The sequence below is a fragment of the Aristolochia californica genome, unplaced genomic scaffold (assembly GCF_029961685.1).
Source record: "Aristolochia californica isolate CCGP_79_NKW_82.1479 unplaced genomic scaffold, dmAriCali1.0.hap1 SCAF_181, whole genome shotgun sequence".
Classification (NCBI taxonomy): domain Eukaryota; kingdom Viridiplantae; phylum Streptophyta; class Magnoliopsida; order Piperales; family Aristolochiaceae; genus Aristolochia; species Aristolochia californica.
In genome coordinates, this window is record NW_027181861.1 from 12501 (window position 1) to 17500 (window position 5000).

Here is a 5000-nt window from a genome sequence, read left to right on the forward strand (position 1 = left end):
CAATTACAACCCATCTTTGCTCAATGGGTACAAAACACCCATGCTTTAGCACCTAGTGCAACAGCTCCTGGTGCAACAACAAGCACCAGCTTGACTTGGGGGGGTAGTGATTTAGTGGCTGTAGGGGGCAAAGTCGCTTTGTTACCTATTCCATTAGGAACCGCAGATTTTTTGGTACATCACATTCATGCATTTACGATCCATGTGACTGTATTGATATTACTGAAAGGTGTTCTATTTGCTCGTAGCTCACGATTGATACCTGATAAAGCAAATCTTGGGTTTCGTTTCCCTTGTGACGGCCCCGGAAGAGGGGGAACATGCCAAGTATCCGCCTGGGATCATGTCTTCTTAGGCCTATTCTGGATGTACAATTCCATTTCGGTAGTGATATTCCACTTCAGTTGGAAAATGCAGTCAGATGTTTGGGGCAGTATAAGTGATCAAGGGGTGGTAACTCATATCACGGGGGGGAACTTTGCGCAAAGTTCCACTACTATTAATGGGTGGCTCCGGGATTTCTTATGGGCACAAGCATCTCAGGTAATTCAGTCTTATGGTTCCTCATTATCCGCATACGGCCTTTTTTTCCTAGGCGCTCATTTTGTCTGGGCGTTTAGTTTAATGTTTCTATTCAGCGGCCGTGGTTATTGGCAAGAACTCATTGAATCCATCGTTTGGGCTCATAACAAATTAAAAGTTGCTCCTGCTATTCAGCCTAGAGCCTTGAGCATTGTACAAGGACGCGCTGTAGGAGTAACCCATTACCTTCTGGGCGGAATTGCCACAACATGGGCATTCTTCTTAGCAAGAATTATTGCACTAGGATAATGGCTAGGAGGATTTGAAAGGCATTATGGCATTAAGATTTCCAAGGTTTAGCCAAGGCTTAGCTCAGGACCCCACTACTCGTCGTATTTGGTTTGGTATTGCTACCGCACATGATTTCGAGAGTCATGATGATATTACTGAGGGACGTCTTTATCAGAACATTTTTGCTTCTCACTTCGGGCAGTTAGCAATAATCTTTCTGTGGACTTCCGGAAATCTGTTTCATGTAGCTTGGCAAGGAAATTTTGAGTCATGGGTACAGGACCCTTTACATGTAAGACCAATTGCTCATGCAATTTGGGATCCTCATTTTGGTCAACCGGCGGTAGAAGCTTTTACTCGAGGGGGTGCTCTCGGCCCAGTGAATATCGCTTATTCCGGTGTTTATCAGTGGTGGTATACAATCGGCTTACGTACCAATGAGGATCTTTATACTGGAGCTCTTTTTCTATTATTTCTTTCTGCCATATCCTTAATAGCGGGTTGGTTACATCTACAGCCCAAGTGGAAACCAAGCGTTTCGTGGTTTAAAAATGCCGAATCTCGTCTCAATCATCATTTGTCAGGACTATTCGGAGTAAGTTCCTTGGCTTGGACAGGGCATTTAGTTCATGTCGCTATTCCCGGATCAAGGGGGCAGTACGTCAGATGGAATAATTTCTTAGATGTATTACCGTATCCCCAGGGGTTGGGCCCCCTTTTTACAGGTCAGTGGAATCTTTATGCCCAGAACCCCGATTCCAGTAGTCATTTATTCGGCACCTACGAAGGGGCGGGAACTGCCATTCTAACCCTTCTCGGGGGATTCCATCCACAAACACAAAGTTTATGGCTGACCGACATTGCCCATCATCATTTAGCTATTGCATTTATTTTTCTCGTTGCTGGCCATATGTATAGAACTAACTTCGGTATTGGGCATAGTATGAAAGATCTTTTAGAAGCACATATTCCTCCGGGAGGTCGATTGGGGCGTGGACATAAGGGTCTTTATGACACAATCAATAATTCGCTTCATTTTCAATTGGGTCTTGCCCTAGCCTCTTTAGGGGTTATTACCTCCTTGGTAGCTCAACACATGTACTCTTTACCCGCTTACGCATTTATAGCACAAGACTTTACTACTCAAGCTGCGTTATATACTCATCACCAATACATCGCAGGGTTCATCATGACAGGAGCCTTTGCTCATGGAGCTATATTCTTCATTCGAGATTACAATCCAGAACAGAATGAGGATAATGTATTGGCAAGAATGTTAGACCATAAAGAAGCTATCATATCTCATTTAAGTTGGGCCAGCCTGTTTCTGGGGTTTCATACTTTAGGACTCTATGTTCATAACGACGTCATGCTCGCTTTTGGTACTCCGGAGAAACAAATCTTGATTGAGCCTATATTTGCCCAATGGATACAATCTGCTCACGGTAAGACTTCATATGGGTTCGACGTACTCTTATCTTCAACGAATGGCCCAGCATTTAATGCTGGTCGAAGCATATGGTTACCTGGCTGGTTGAATGCCGTTAATGAGAATAGTAATTCACTATTCTTAACAATAGGTCCTGGAGACTTCTTGGTTCATCATGCGATTGCTCTAGGTTTGCATACAACTACATTGATTTTAGTAAAAGGTGCTTTAGACGCGCGCGGTTCCAAGTTAATGCCAGATAAAAAGGATTTCGGTTATAGTTTTCCTTGCGACGGCCCGGGACGAGGTGGTACTTGTGATATTTCGGCTTGGGACGCATTTTATTTGGCAGTTTTCTGGATGTTAAATACCATAGGATGGGTTACTTTTTATTGGCATTGGAAGCACATCACATTATGGCAAGGTAACGTTTCCCAATTTAACGAATCCTCCACTTATTTGATGGGATGGTTAAGAGATTATCTATGGTTAAACTCTTCACAACTTATCAATGGATATAACCCTTTTGGTACGAATAGTTTATCGGTCTGGGCATGGATGTTCCTATTTGGACATCTTGTTTGGGCGACTGGATTTATGTTCTTAATTTCCTGGCGTGGATATTGGCAGGAATTGATTGAAACTTTAGCATGGGCTCATGAACGCACACCTTTGGCTAATTTGATTCGATGGAGGGATAAACCAGTGGCTCTTTCCATTGTGCAAGCAAGATTGGTTGGATTAGCCCACTTTTCTGTAGGTTATATATTCACTTACGCAGCCTTCTTGATTGCCTCTACATCAGGCAAATTTGGTTAATTCATTTTTCTTGTAATGTGCTCCATCGGGAACAATCTCATTTGATTCGGTGGAGAAGGGGGACTACCACTACCCTCTTATATTTCTACATCTAGGATCCGACCCGTATCATTGATAATAAAATAGGAACTGAACAATTATGGCAAGGAAAAGTTTGATTCAAAGGGAGAATAAAAGGCGGAAATTAAAAGAGAAATATCATTTGATTCGCCGATCCCTAAAAAAAGAAATAAGCAAAGTTTCGTCGTTGAGTGACAAATGGCAAATTCATGGAAAATTGCAATCCCCGCCACGTAATAGTGCACCTATACGTCTTCATCGACGTTGCTTTTCGACCGGAAGGCCCAGAGGTAACTATCGGGACTTTGGGCTATCCGGGCACATACTTCGCGAAAGGGTTCATGCATGTTTGTTGCCGGGGGCAACGAGATCAAGTTGGTAAGGGTAAAAATACCCCTTCTTCATATTTCTATGGGTCTCTATGATCTATGATCATAGAGGGGCCCCTTTACCATTCTGTAGAAATGGGCTATTCTATTTATTATGGTAGAGGGGCAATCCTTCTTGGTCCATTAGTTCCCGGGTCTTTCGTGCGGGGTAGAGCAGTTTGGTAGCTCGCAAGGCTCATAACCTTGAAGTCACGGGTTCAAATCCTGTCTCCGCTACATTTTTAGACGTTAGGTGTAACTCCGTTAATTGTTTTGGGATAGTAGGAAAGAAGAGGGAAGTTAGAACCACTACACTATCGTGGTCAACTATACCGAATCATTTATCATATTATATTAGATTATTTTACCATGGGCGGATAGCGGGAATCGAACCCGCATCTTCTCCTTGGCAAAGAGAAATTTTACCATTCGACCATATCCGCATTTCTTCGTTCTGATATGAACATCATCATGTTCACACATATATGATATATCATATATATATATATATATATATATATGTGTGTCTGGATCATATTTGTACAGGGCTATATAATATATTATATTAGATTCCAATTATTTTATTTTAACATTAGATTATTCATTTTTCATTCAAGAAGTGACCCCTCTCCCTCCAACTTTTTCTTTCTTTTTTTTTTTGAGGGGGGGGGGGCTCATATTGAATTTTAATGTGTCTCACAGTCCGAATTCCTTCGGGGGAGGGGTCACTTTTTTATTCTTGTACGAGGAGGTTCAAGATATTAGAGAATTAAGGATAGCTACTAGAAAGACCAATCCAATCCATAATGATGTACCTGAAAATACAACATTTTTGTTACTTGACCAACCATCAGGAGAAGCAAATACAACGGGTACACTAATCACTAAAATTGATGAAGTAGCAATTAATGCAAAAACAGCCAATTGGAAAGCAATAGTCATGCTTGTAATCCTCCAAGCTACCAACAAATGAACTTGAACTATACCATTTGATCCCCCTCTCAGTCCAAATTGTACTAAAATCCATCATGCGGGGATTTGCCCATGAATACATTGACCTTTTCGAACTTATTCCGACTTTAATCTTTAATTTAGTATTCTTTTTTATTTTTTTTATTTGTTACATGGAGCCGAGAGGCCATTTTTATTTACTTCACAAACGGGCATACTGGCTCATGCATCTATCTATATAAACAGATAGATACTATACTAGACGGATAGATACAGCAAAATAAAGCTGGATGTTTTTAGAGATAGTTATAGTATCAACTCATATGGCCATGTTCCATTTTGGGGAATAAAATAGAGATTCTCTCTCGGAGAGATGGCCGAGTGGTTGATAGCTCCGGTCTTGAAAACCGGTATAGTTCTGAACAAAGAACTATCGAGGGTTCGAATCCCTCTCTCTCCTTTTACTCGTTGAATAGATTTGTTTCTTTATTAATTTAATTTGGCCTGACCAGTGTTATAAAGAGGCATGGCTCGGCTATCCCACCTAGCCGAGCCAGAAA

The 5000-nt window shown here is 41.4% G+C and overlaps 1 non-coding gene across 1 annotated transcript; it reads right to left on the minus strand.

The window, feature by feature from the left end:
* Positions 1-3861: 3861 nt before the first annotated feature.
* TRNAG-GCC (transfer RNA glycine (anticodon GCC)) lies at positions 3862-3932 on the minus strand. Its single transcript has one exon. It is a non-coding gene; the product is annotated as a tRNA-Gly (tRNA).
* Between the last annotated feature and the right edge of the window lie 1068 nt (positions 3933-5000).